Consider the following 14990-nt stretch of genomic DNA (forward strand, 5'->3'; position numbering starts at 1 on the left):
CTGAGATTCTCCATCTGCAAAAATAAACCGCTCAGGAGATGGTTGTAAATGTGCTGTGTATGGGAGCATGATTCTCCTCACTTTCTGTCACAGAGAACAGGATGTTGTACAGATTCAATTAAGGACACCAGAGTCTCCCCTAAGCCCAATCAGGGTGACCTCAGGGTGTCTCCCCAGGAAAACACGTTGGAATGTGGTTTATGGTAACCTACTCAGTTGAATTGCAATGGATCTGAGGTAATGTTTTGTGTCATAACAGAGGGTGGGGGTCCACAAGAGTCTGGAAAGAGAAAGCCAGGCAGGCCATGAGTCTCTCACATACAGTGTCTCCATAACTGCCCAGGGTTCTGTTTCTAGATCATCAAGTCCTGTTGTGAAAAATGAAGACAAGTTTTTATTACTTGGTCAATCCCTGGATCTCCAAGGACAGTCTTATCTGTGTCCTGGTGTTTTTAATGACTATGCTGAGCAAGAAGGCAAGTCTTGCAAAAATGGGGCCCCCACTTTGCTCTCCAACCAGAACCTTACCCATTGTAAATTAGCATTTTATCAGTGGATGAGCCGATTCTGTAGACTCATGTGGGGTTAGCATTACAGGCAGGCAGGTCTAGCCTTCATTGACTGGAAGACATTGAGAAAATCATTTAGCATCTCTTGGGTCTCAGTTCCTCACTGTCAAGGGAGTAATAACAGCATCTACCTCATGTGCTATTGGGAAAAACTAAAATAGAATGACCTGGAAAAAATGTTCTGTTCTTTATGTGTCTGATAGCTGCTAGCATTTTGCTTTACTGTTTTGTTCTGGGTCGAGCTGGATTCACTGTCATTAGCATCATCCTGTTTGACAACTCTGGATAAGCCATGAGATCTGAACTTGATCAAGCACCTGAACCTTGACTGATTCCATTAAAGTTTAGTTGTCCTGCTCTATGCAATCACTTCTGCCTCAGAACTGTTAGAAGAAATGCTTATGCCAGAGTTGATTACATATGCCCTGGAATAAATAATGACAACTAAAAATAAACATATGACTGTGTAAAACAGAATATCTAATATTATAGCGCTGTCTTATTCAATTCAGGTTGTTAGAACAAAATATCTTAACTTAGGTAATTTACAAATAACAAATTTATTGTTCAGAATTCTTGAGGCTGGAAAGTTCAAGATCAAGGCAGTAGATTGATGAGGGCCCTTCTCTGCTTCAGGGATGGTGTCTTTCAAATGTTTAGGGCAATCCCTTTCAGCCTCAGTCAGTGCAACCACTTAAGAGTCAATAGACAATTGGTTTTTTCCCTTCCCCTCCCCAAATTATACCAACATCAAATACAGTGAAAACAGGGGTTATACTATGGGGGAGGGACATACAAAGCAACAAAAAAATCACATGGTACCTTATAAATATGTTAGAAACAATAGCAAGGAAGAAAAATCACTTGTGTCCCTATCTTGGGGTCCATTTCATTTAACATCATCTTATCTGAACTTTTCTGCTTGTCCCAGACATATACTAGTTATTGCAAATAAGGGAAACCATGGGACCTATGTTTCTTTGGGCCTGGCTTACTTCACTTAATATAATTTTTTCCAAGTCTTTACATTTCCTAACAAATTGTTTAAATAGGGATACAGATTGACCCATTGCAAGAATGAGATGTGCAAGATGCTATGTCGAAAAACAAACTTAACCATTTAGGCAGGGTGGGGAGGACGGGGTGTAGATGAGGAGGTGGAAGGGATGGGATGGTAGGGGAAAAACAAAGGAGGAGGCAACCATGCTGGATTAGAAATGTACTCATAAAAAATATAAATAAATTTAATATAAACAATAAATAAACAAATAAAATGTACTCATTACCTTGCTCATGTAACTGTAACCCCTCTGTACAGTATTTTCACAATAAAATAAAAATATTTTTTTAAAAAGAGACAATAGAGCCAATTAGGACCTAAGAAGGAGGCTTCCTTCCCCCCACCTCTGACCCTTGCCCCTGCTTGTCCTTAACCCTTTTGAGCCACAGCTCCACTTCTGGCTTCTGACTAATTGACTCGTGTGTGTGTGTGTGTGTGTGTGTGTGTGTGTGTGTGTGTGTGTGTGTGTGTGTGTGTGTGTGTGTGTGTGTGTGTGTGTGTGTGTGTGTGTGTGTGTGTGTGTGTGTGTGTGTGTGTGTGTGTGTGTGTGTGTGTGTATACAAGCTTAACTAGAGGTAAGAATCTCTTGGGCTTTCCTGCCTGGACTGGCTTTGAACCACAATACTCAGCTCTTGGCTTGCTGGATAGCTAGAATTACAAGCCCAGCCATTTTTAATTCATATTTTTAGCTTTGTTCAGGTATATTAAGAAATAGGCATTTTGTACATTTAAGATGTTCAACATAATATTTTGATGTATTATAAACTGAAACTATTACCACAATCAAGCTAGTTAACATACTCATCACTCCAATAGTACCATGTTCATTATATATGTATATGCACATGTATATGCATTAAAAATACAACATAGCTGGGCACTGATGGATCATGCCTGCAATCCTAGATACTCAAGAAGCTGAGATCTGTAGGATCAAGGTTCAAAGCCAGCCTGAGCCAGGAAAGTCTATGGACTCTGTCTCCAATTAGCCAACACAATATTGGATTGATGGCCTGGCTCAAGTGGTAAAGCACTAGTCATTGGCAAGCAAGCAAAAGAGCTAGGCCTCAATTTCAAGTCCCAGAACCACCACTCACCCACCCCCCCCCCACCCCCACAAATCTATAATCTACCCTCATAGAAAATTTGATACAGTACAAAATTGTTAGCTAAGATCACTGGGTAATACATACATTCTTTTTCCTGTGCTCTTGTTTTACAATTGAGAACCTTGAGACCCGAAACAACTTGTTTCTCTTTCTGATTCATAGCCTCCATGTTCACAAATCACTGTCAACACCTGTGAACCATAAAGAGCCCTGTGAGCCAAGGGTTTGAATTCAGAAGAACCAAGCTTTAACCCTTTCTGTAAGAGTGACTTCAAGCAAGCTGTTACTTCTCCCTCAGCCTCTATTCCCTTTCTTGTGTATAGGAAGCAGTTATAGTAACTCCAGCCATTACTACTGCTTGGGAAAGTGATGGGACAAAATGAAATGAAGGATGCAATGTAAACTCTCAAAGGTCATATAAACAGAGTTGAGTCCTGGTACATTCCAGAAGAAGCCTTTACCATGTCGATCTAATTATTTCTGAGACAGGTGCTCAAGTGGATGATATTGGGTTCATAGTAGAAACCAGAACGGACTTTGGAAGGGATCTAAGAAATTCTTCTAAAGGAACAACAAGGAATTTAGTCGCTTAGACCATGTACCTACCTCCTCTTCCCTCAACCATTCTTCGCACATTCAAGAGAGAAGAACTGAAAATGGGGGCTGCTTTGCTTGGGAAAGCAGGTGATAAATCACAGGGCAATCGAACCTGTTACAGGGAATGAGAAACACATGCTGGGCCTTCTAATTTAGCTCTTCGATCTGTTGCCTGGGGTTGGGTATTATTTCCAGTGTTTTACATTTGACTTGTCCCAGGCCACCCTTTCACCATGGCAACTCAAGTTTACCAGAAAGTAGGAAAGTCTGCATTTGAGGGAGTTAAAGAACTTTGATTCAGTTCAGCTAACCACATTTAATTTTGAAAGGAAAAAAAAAGAAGATGGAAAAGCAGCAGCCACACATTTCCCTAAGAACATCCTTTGGGAGACATTTCCCCACCTTTCCTATACACCTAATTCTCTCTCCCTCACCTCTTCCCTCTCTCTCCACCTTCCTAAAAAGGCCTTGCAATGTATTTGTTCTCACCAACTAAAGAGACAGAAAGAGCAAAGAAAATTCAGTCCAAGAATGCTCTCTGCAAATACCTGCTTTTATAAGCACCAGAAAGTGAGGGTAGAGAATTCTCAGTCTTGTTCTTTTTTAAGCCCAAGGGCTTCTCAACAAAATTTTTTGAACGAATGAATCTCCTTTCCTCCTTTTGCTATGGACCATGAGTTTTCTTTTGAACTCCCTATTTCAGAGGCAGCAAGGCACTGTCTTGAGACTCAAGGCCAGAAGCCCAACCATGATGTTACCATTGTGTGAGGGCCTTAAGTTAATCACATCTCATTTGCTTCTCTTGGAAACAAGGGAATCAAACAAAATATTCTTTAAGGACTCTTCATAGCTCTAGCCTTCTTTGTTTTTGTTTTTGTTTTCTTTTACCAATGAACCTATAAAGAAATGATTGTTTCTTCATAGATGAAGAGCCATGTTCAAGCTGTATCTTTTCTAGCTACAAAGATGAGCAAAAGCAGAAGAAAGAGCAAAGTGTTCATTCTGTCTTCCTTTTATCCACATTTGTGGCTACAAAGGTAGAAGCTGGAAGAAGAGTCAACTATAAGAATAAGAAGACCAGACTATCCTACGTAGGCTGCCTGCCTATGTTCATGTGCCATTTCCATGACTCTTTAATCCATTTAACTCTTATAGACAAAAAAAATAACAAAAACTAAAAAACAAAGAAGACATGAACTCCAAAGGCAATAGATCACAAGCTCATCCAGTGAGTCCTAATCACTAGGAAGGGTCTCACACAGAGAGGAGACTCAGTTCCACTCTAATCCATCATCAAGGAATGTTTGGTGACTTCTCCAGAGCTGGTCCATCCCCAGGCCAGGCACTGAATCAAACCATTTTCCAAAACTGAATTATAACAGGGATTCTGATATATATATATATATATCACAAAGCCACTGATATTCATCTGTGAGGCTGAGTCTCAATCTTATGATCTCTTGGGGTGCTGGGTTGGGGTGGAAAGGACTTTTCCTGTACCTGGCCTATTTCCATGAACTCCAAACTTTGGGGAAATTGCTTTAGACTTGCCAAGTTAATGTTTCAAGAACGAAATAAATAGGTAGTGTGCAGGCCAACATGCCAAAAGTAACTCAGACATTCCTGCCTCCTAAATGTCCATTCATAGAGGACATCAACTAACAGATCATTAAGAGAGTTTGAATATGCTCCCTCTGCAAAGCTCCCTTTCCTTCAAGGCTCCTTGATCCCCGGAGGTCTCAACTCCATCTGACAACTTCAGTTTGTAGAAGTAGATGGAAGTCAGTCCCACTTACTCTGCAAGCAGGTCTATAGGAGTTCCCGAAGACTCTGCAGAGCAACCTTGAACAAGCTACTCACTTCTCTAAGTCTCTGCTTCCTTTTCTGAGATTGGTTAATGATCTTTGATCTTCTTAACTGCCTGAGACTCTTCAAGACAGGCTAGGGTGGTTTAGAAGAGAGGCTTTGAAATCACACACAACTGAGGTGGAACTCTGACTTGTCCGCTCAGCATGTGTCTAAGAACTTGGAGAAGTGACTACACCGCAACCACACCTCTATTTCCATATCTGTACAGGAATAAAGTACCGCATGCAGCCCAACACATCTATACAAAGTCAGTCTGCAAATGTTGCCTTGAATTTTTTAGTAAATTGCCCAAGCTCCATGATATTTCAGCAAAAAAGCTAGTGTTTTTCTCTTAAGGTTAAGTGTCCATGAGTTTTCCAGGAACTCCAGGATTACTCAATCCAAAGGCATCCTAACCCCAACCAAATGGCTCATGGTGTTCACAGGATTCTTCTCAGCTGACTCCCTCAAAAGTCAACCCCCAGCGCTTTCCCTGGAGCCAGGATGGATCTCTCAATTGGCATTAGCAGGGAAACAACACATGGGCATCAGTGCGGCAAATCTTTTATCACAGTCCATATTCAAACTTTGCTCCCCAAATCCCAGGCCCACTGAGCAAGGCACACAGTCATACACCATGAAAACCTCAGCTCTGCTCACAAATGCAGCCTTTGTCTTAAGTTTGCATGACAAATCTAATTAGGGCTAGACTCTTTCTTTTCAAGAGTTTTGAGATCAGATTTGTTTTTATACTGGCCATTCTCCATCTCCTTATTGTCCATGTTTACATACCAAAACAATCTGTATGCCAATTTGTAAACCATTTTTCAAAAATGTACACATGTATACACATATACAGTATATATGATATATAATATATAATCCATTATCATATATATAATATACAATCCATTATCAAGGAATGTTTGGTGACTTCTCCAGAATTGGTCCATCCCTAGGCCAGGCACTGAATCAAACCATCTTCTGAAATTGAATTATAACAGAGATTCTCCATGACATATATCAGAAAGCCACTGGGCTATTCCTTCTGAAAACAGACTCAGATTTTCTGAGAAGACGTTGGCCTTTGGCCTTTGGGCTCTCTGGCATATATATATATATATATATATATATATATATATATATATATATATATATAGAGAGAGAGAGAGAGAGAGAGAGAGAGAGAGAGAGAGAGAGAGAGAGAGATCAGAAGATGTTCACTTCTGTACCTTATATTAGTTGTAACTGGGAATTTTCTTTTCCAGAATTTCTAAGGCCTGACCCTGCTTACTTTTTCCATAACTACACAAAGGAGTTGAAATAAGTTAACACCCACCCACCCACTTGTTCCTTGCCTTGCTGGAACATCATTGTGGGGATGGGAATATAAGGCACCCAACAGCATGGGAGGCACAATAGGTTTTATAAAGGTAGTAATGAATCCCTCCACGGGCCTGTATGGAGGAAGATATTTAACAAATCTTACCATATCTTTGCCATTTATGAAGCCATATTTACATATCCTTACCTAAGCAGAAGTAGACAGACTTTTCCATAAAGGATCAGATAGTAAATTAAGACTCTGCAAGCCACTTACATCTTTGTCACACATTTGGGGGAGCGGTTGTATTGGTTTTATTTATAATGTTTTAGCATGTAAAACACATTCTTAGCAATTAGCTACAAAACACACAGGACCCAGTTGGATTTGGCCCAGAGGCTATGATTTGTAGATTACTCACAAATGACTCCATCAATCTACTAAGCAACCTCACCTGTGAATGGGAGGGAAAGAGATGAAAATATATTTGTAAACACTAGCCCTGGCTCACAGTTCCTGAGGTAAATTTATAAGCACCCTGATGATTATGATAAAGCCAGTGTATTGACTAGTTCTCAAGGCTGGCCTAGAAAATCTAACACATCCTTCCTCTTCAGCATCTGTGCAATGACCATCCCCCAAGGTAATTTCTCTACCTGACCTAAATTTACTGTGGTACAACTTTCATTGTGTTGTCTCCCATCTCTCCATGTGTTACTGTCATATAGTCCTGAGATAAATCAAGAAGAGGAAAGGTTCAGGGCTGGGGATGTAGCTCAGTGGTGGAGAATTTGCCTAGCCTTGGATTTGATCCCTAGTATTGCAAAAAATGAAAGAAAAGTTGATTTGGGTTGACAGTTTGGGAGGTTCAGTCCATGGTCCGTTGGTTCGTTGCTTTGGCCTGTGTTGAGGCAGCACATCATGGTGTGAGTATGCGGTAGAAAAAAATTGCTCGCCTCATAGTGATCAGGAAGCAGAGAGAGAAAAAGTAGTGTTACTGTTGCAATATTCAATATTCCCTTTAAGGATATGCCCCTCCCCGCCCCATGGCCTCTTCCTTCTGCTAGGTCCCACCTCTTAGAGGGTCCACCAGCTTCTAGTAGCACCACAGGCCAATAACAAGCTTCCAAAAGGCCTCTGTATAGGGCCTCTGCAGGGACACCTATTCAAATCACAGCATTCCTTGTATAATTTCATCTATCTACTTACAACATAATCACAAGCACTTTATCACTTTGTCTTTTTTTTAATCTTTTTCTTTTTTTTTTTGTCTGTGTGGGAGGTGGGGCTGGGGGTGTGTGGGTGTGCTGGTTCTGGAGTTTGAAACTCAGGGCTTAGCTGTTATCCCTAAGCTTTTTGTTCAAGGTTAATCACCTACCACTTAAGTCATACCTCCATTTCTGGCTTTAAGTTGGTTAATTGGAGACAAGAGTCTCATGGACTTATCTACCCATGCTGGATTAAACTATGATTCTCAGATTTCAGCCTCCTGAGTAGCTAGGATTACAGGTATGAGCTACCAACACCTGGTACACTTTAATAAGCCTGTCTAATAACACCCAATGGTTTTATTAATAAAATGTAATCCCTATACAATTTGCTGGAAGGAGGAGTGTTTGTTGTTCCTATTAGAAGAAAAACTTCAGGCAAATTTTATCAGTTTACCTCTGCAAAAAGCCATACTTCAGATAGCACTCAGAACCAGGAGAGGTCCTGAGGGCTCTGCTTTAGCAGCATAAATTGTGGCTTTCACAGGCTGAGTACTTAAGCAGAGTGATTACTTGATTGGCTTTTTTTTTCTGTATATATAATTTTATTGTAAAAATACTGTAGAGAGGGGTTACAGTTACATGAGTAAGATAGTGAGTACATTTCCTATAGAACATTGTTACCTCCTCTTTTGTTTTTGTGTTTTTTTGGGGGGGGTGGTCCAGTTGTGGGGCCTGAACTCTGGGCCTGGGCACTGTCCCTCAGCTCTTCAGCTCAAGGCTAGCGTTCTACCATTTGAGCCACAGTGCCACTTGCAGCTTTTTTCTTTTTGCTTATGTGGTGCTGAGGAATCGAACCCAGGGCCTCAGGCATGCAAGGCAAGCAGTCTACCACTGAGCCACCTTCCCAGCCCACCTCCTCTTTTGTTTTTCCCCTATCATCCATTCCCTCCCAACCTCCCCAACTCCTCCCTCCCCACCCCCCACAGAAGAGGTAATGTTCATTTTCAACATAGTGTCTTATACATCTCATTGTATCAATGGATCAACTGTATCGTTATTTCCGCATTTTTTTATTTCTTTCCCCCTCCCCAAATTAGAAAAATGAAAGAATGACATTGCCCCATTTGTTAGGAAATGGAAAGACTTGGAAAAATTATATTAAATGAAGTAAGCCAGGCCCAAAGAAACATAGCTCCCATGGTTTCCCTTATTTGCAATAACTAGTATATGTCTAGGAGAAACAGAAAAGGTCAAAAGCTATGTGCATATGTCCATATAAGATGATGCTAAGCAAAATGAACCCCAAGATAGGGACACAAGTGGTTTTATCTTTCTTGCTGTTGTTTTTAATGTATTTATAATGTACCATGTGATTTTTTGGTTTCTTTTTGTATGTTCTTCCTCCCATGGTATAACCCCTGTTTTCACTATTTGATTGGCTCTTGATGAGCATTTGTTTTATGATCTTCTGGGAAGTCTCTAGTACAATTAAACAGTGGTTTCTGGTTGGTTTGAGGTCTGTTTCCATTGGTCTTCAGTTTACCTATATAGGAGCCTAAGGCCCAGACACTATAACAGCCTAATTCCCAATTAAGTTGTTGTTAATACCCTAGAGCACTGCCTTCCCCATAGCTACATGCTGGCTGACACCACAAGTTCTTCTTTATCTCCATCCTTCAGCCTAAGCAGGTACCTCTAGGTTGAGGGAGACAAGTTATCAGATCTCCAATCTTGCTTCAGGGAGATGAACGTCCTGTTCTTCAAAGATTTCCATGTTGCAATAATAGGTTTCTGGGTCATTGGAGCCATAGAACATAAACAGGCAACTGATCCACCAGAGCCAAAGTGAAAAATGCTGGGTCCTAAAAATGAAAAGATCTTAAGTACAGCACATAGCAAAATCAAAACCAGAATTAAAGACAACTGAGAGTGAAAGCCAATTTTCTCTGGTGTAGGAGGTCAGCAGATGATTTTGGAAGGAACTGACATTCAAGCTCCAGATGTAAGCTGGACCCAAATACAGCTGAGGTCAAAGACACAATGCTGATGTAGGGGCAGATGGACCAGAGATGTTCGTGGAACTCTTGTTCTCAGTCTCCTCACAATGTTTGTTGGCACTAATACACCATCAGCTCAACTGTAGTCATTTCCAGAACTTTGTCGACATCTTAGAAGTACTGGACAAGAAGTCTTGACCAAAAGGGTTCAAAAGGCAATTCAATCTCAGTTTATTCTTGATTCAGAGTGGGAGAGAAGCCAATGGTAGGCTAGGAAAGAGAATGGAGCAGGCATAATGATATAGAAAAACAAGACCATTCAACTCTGAATAAAACAACCAAGAAAATAAGCCTGGCCTATTGGCTTGGGACTACCAGGATCTCCCAGCAGATGTAAATATGTTCCTTTTATCTTTGTTGTATTCAAGAATTTGTATTGCTGTGGTATGATTTACGTTTTTTTGCAGTTGGGTGAGATAAAATCTTGAAGAGGAAGTAAGTTGGACATGATAGCACATACTGGTGGTGCCAACACTCAAGAAACTAAGGCAGGAATATCACAAGTTCAAAGTCAATCTGGGTTTGCAATCTGGTACATGGCAAGATTTTGTCTCTCAAAAGTGAAGGAAAGAAAGTAAAAGAGGAAAAAGGAAGGAAAGGAGATGAGAAGGGAAGAAAGGAGATGGGAAGGAAGGAGAAAAAAGAGGAGAGGAGAGACAAAGGGGGGACAAGCAACAGAAGGGGAGAGAAGGTATTGAGAAACATGAATAAGGATCTCAGAAGCCATAGAAAGAGTTTCATGTTCATCAACAAAATACAAAATTATAAAACTCCTAGATGATGTCATAGGAAAAAATCTAGATGCTCTATGTTTGGTGGTGAGGTTCATTGTTGCTGTTATTATTGTTCGGGGGGGTGGGGAGGGTGTCATGGGGCCTGAGACTGTCCCTGAACGTCTTTGCTCAAGGCCAGTCCTCTGCCACTGAGTCACAATGCCACTTCCAGTGTTTGCATGGTTAATTGGCGATAAGAGTCTTACAGATTTTCCTGCCCAGGCTGGCATTGAACCACGATCTCAGCTTCCTGAGGATTACAGGTAGAGCCACCAGCACTGGTGGTACGTTTTTAAATACAAAGATATCAGGTGGATCACTAAAACTAAAAATTTCTGTTTTGCTAAAGATATTGTTAGGACAATGAGAAATCAAACCACAGAAAAAAATACTTGAAAAGACACACCTGATAAAGGACTGTCCAAAATATGCAAAGATTTTTTTTTGTCAGTCATGGGGCTTAAACTCTGGGCCTGGGCGCTGTCCCTCAGCTCTTTAGCTCAAGGCAAGCACTCTCCACTTGAGCCATGGCACCACTTTTGGCTTTTTCTTTTATGTTGTACTGAGGAATCAAATCCAGGGCCTCATGCATGCAAGGCAAGCACTCTACCACTGAGCCACCTTCCCAGCCCTGCAAAGAATTCTTAAAACTCAACAGTAAGAAATCTAACCACCTAACTAAAAATTGGAAAAACACCTCACTAAAGACTGTAAATAAGTATCAAGTAAGTACATGGAAAAGCCTGTGCTAGTGGATCATGTCTATAATCCTAGCCATTCAGGAGGCTAAGATCTGAGGACTGTGGTTCGAAGCCAGCCCAGGCAGAAAAGTCCCCATGAGACTTTTATCTTCAGTTAAATACTCAAAAAACCAGAAATAAAGCTGGTAAAGCACTAGCCTTGAGCAAAAAGAGCTCAGAGACAGCACCCAAACCCCTTAATCCGTAATCCTAGTTATTCAGGAGGCTGACATCTGAGGATCATGATTCAAAGCCAGCCTGGGTAAAAAAAGAAAAAAAACCTAAACATTCTTTTATCATACAACATTACAATTATACTCCTTGGCATTTAAATTTAAGTGGGTTGAAAACTTACATCTGCAAAGAAACTTGTACAGAGATGTTATGGTTGCTTTATTATAATTACCCAAGCTAGGGAAAACAGGCATCCTTCAGTAAATAGATGGATAAATAATTCGGCATGTCTGGACAAAGGAGTAGTATTTTTACACTAAAACAAAATTATCAAGCCATAAAAAAATATAGAGGAACTTCAAATGTCTGTTACTCAATGAATAAGACCAATCAGAAAAGGCTACATACAATAATGAAATTGGCTCTATAACATTCTGGAAGAGGTGAGTGTATCATAATAAAGAGAGATCATAATAAAGATCAGTGGTAGCCAGGGATGAGTGGGAGGATGGGATGAACAGGTGGAGAATAGAGGGTATTAGGGCAGCAAAAATAATATCTGTTATACATTAATGATATATGTACTTCATTTTACATTTGTCCAAGTGCATGGAATGTACAACACCAAGAGTGAACGTGAATGTAAACATGGACTTTGATGATAACCAGGTGCCAACATAGATTATCTTTTGTAATAAATGTATCTTTCAGGTAGGGGATGTTGATAATGGTGAGGCTATGTATGCATGGAGTAGGGAAAAATGTGTTCTGGAAAGGTCTGTAACTTGTCAGTTTTGATGTTAGATAGAAATTGCTCTAAAAAGTAAAGTTTTTGCACTAAATTGGAATTTTCCTTTTTTTTATTATGGTACTGGGGGCTAAACTTAAGTCCTTACACTGTATCACCTGAGCCATATGCCCCACCCCATACTCCTTGCTTTGCTCATTTTTGAGATAGGATTTTGCCTTTAATTCCTGGATCCCAGTCCTCCTTTTCACAAGTATGTGCTATCACCATCACCTTTTTAACTCAAAAAGAAGTCAGTTCCCAATATGAAGTACATTCTACCTGGACAAACAACACAAAAAATAGACCAGGTTCAGGCATATGTGCCTGTAATCCCAATAATTCAGGAGGCTGAGGCAGGAGGATTGAGAGGTTAAGGCCAACTTTGGCTATACACTGAATTCCAGGCCAACCTGAGCTACATAGTCTCCCCCCCCCATCTCCCTTTCTCTCTCTCTCTTCAAAAATAAGGAGATAAAACATGCACTACCAGATAGAACTGTATTCTGACATATAATCTAAATGTCTGTAGAGCAAAATAATAGCTCTCCTTGGGCCTGTCACCTTGGCCACCCCCACCTGGACCTGGAGCATCATTTGTCAGTCATAATACAAGCAAATGTCATTCCAGACAAGTCACTGAAGAAACTAAGGTCTAGAATCATTTCAATTCTGACTGATTTACAAGGGGAGGGGGCAGGAAAGGAGGGAAGGGAAGGATATGGGGAGAGGAAAAGAGGGAGGAGAAAGGAGATAGGGGAAAAAGGAGAAGAGAGAAGGGAAAGGGAGGAAAGGGAAAAGGAGGGAAGGGGAAAGGAGGGACCATATTCTACTATGGAGCTATCATTTGCCCCATGTTCACTTATACCTACATTTTTAATAAGTTTTTATTGTGAAAATACTGTACAGAAGTGTTACAATCACATGAGCAAGGTAATGAGTACATTTCTTATCAAGCATTGTTGCCTCCTCCTTTGTTTTTCCCCTAATACCCCTTCCCTCCCATCTCCACAACTACATTTCTTCCCCCTCCACCACCACTCCCAAATTGTAAAGTTTGTTTTTTGACATAGCGTCTTGTACATCTCATTGTTGCAATGGGTCCACCTGTATCCCTATTTAAACAATTTTTTCCCTTCTGCTCCCTAAATTATACCAACAACAAATACAGTGAAAACAGGGGTTATATTGTGGGGGAGGGACATACAAAGCAACTAAAAAATATCACGTGGTCCTTTATAAATACATTAGAAATAATGGCAAGAAAAAAATACTTGTGTCTTTATCTTGGGGTTCATTTCACTTAACATCATCTTATCTGACCTTTTCTGCTTGTCTCAGACAAGCAGAAAAGTTATTGCAAATAAGGGAAACCAAGGGGCCTATGTTTCTTTGGGCCTGGCTTACTTCATTTAATATAATTTTTTCCAAGTCTTTCCATTTCCTAACAAATGGGGCAATGTCATTCTTTCTGATGGAGGTATAGAATTCCATTGTGTGTGTGTATATATATATATATATATATATATATACCACATTTTCTTGATCCATTCATCTACTGAGGAGCATCTGGGCTGGCTCCATATCTTAGCTATGGTAAATAATGCTTCAATAAACATAGTCGTGCTGGTAGCTTTAATATGGTCTTGTTTGTGATCATTTGGGTAAATACCCAAAAGTGGGATTGCTGGGTCATAGGGGAGCTCTAGGTGGAGTCTTTTAAGGAACATCCATACTACTTTTCAAAGTGGTTGAACAAGTTTACACTCCCACCAACAATGCAGTAAGGTTCCTTTCTGTCCACATCCCCTCCAGCATCTGTTGTTATTAGAGTTCTTGATTATAGCCATTCTAACTGGAGTGAAGTGGAACCTCAATGTTGTCTTGATTTGCATTTCTGTTATGGCTAGGGAGGTTGAGCAGTTCTTCATGTGTCTATTAGCCTTTTTTTTAATTTTTATTGTGAAAATACTGTACAGAGGGGTTACAATTACATGGGCAAGATAATGAGTACATTTCTTATCAAGCATTGTAGCCTCCTCCTTTGTTTCCCCTTCCCATCCCTTCCCAGCCTCCCCCCACCCCCCCACCCAATCCTCCCCCCCACCCAATCCTCCCCACACACACACCAAAGTTGTAAAGTTCGTTTTCGACATGACATCTTGTACTTCTCATTGTTGCAACGGGTCCACCTGTATTCTTATTTAAACGACTTCTATTAGCCATTCTTATTTCCTCTTCAGAGAAGTTTATCTTTAACTCTTTAGCCCGCTTATTAAATGGGTAGTTGTTTCTTTGAGGATTTGTTGTTAGGGGATTTAATTTTTTGAGTTCTAGGTATATTTTAGATATGAGACCCTTGTCTGTTGTATGGCTAGTGAAGATCTTCTCCCAATCCCTGGGCTTTCTATTGATCTTGCTAGCTATGTCCTTTGCCATGCAGAAGCTCTGCAATTTCATGCAATCCTATTTGTCCAACCTTTCTTTGATTTGTTGTGTTTCTGGGTCTCTATTAATTTTCAGCCTGTGCCAAGGAGACCTAGGGTTTCTCCTATTACATCCTGTAATGTATTCAAGGTGTCTGCTTTGACTCTGAGGTCTTTGATCCATTTGGAGTTGATTCTGGTGCAGGATGATATATAAGGATCTAGCTTTAGTTTTCTACAAGTGATTAACCAATTTTTCCAGCACCATTTACTGAAGAGGCCATCTTTCTTCCATTTTATTTTTTAGCTCCCTTA

The sequence above is a fragment of the Dipodomys merriami genome, unplaced genomic scaffold (assembly GCF_024711535.1).
Source record: "Dipodomys merriami isolate MVZ:Mamm:240054 unplaced genomic scaffold, mDipMer1.0.p SCAF_29, whole genome shotgun sequence".
In the NCBI taxonomy this organism is placed as follows: Eukaryota; Metazoa; Chordata; class Mammalia; order Rodentia; family Heteromyidae; genus Dipodomys; species Dipodomys merriami.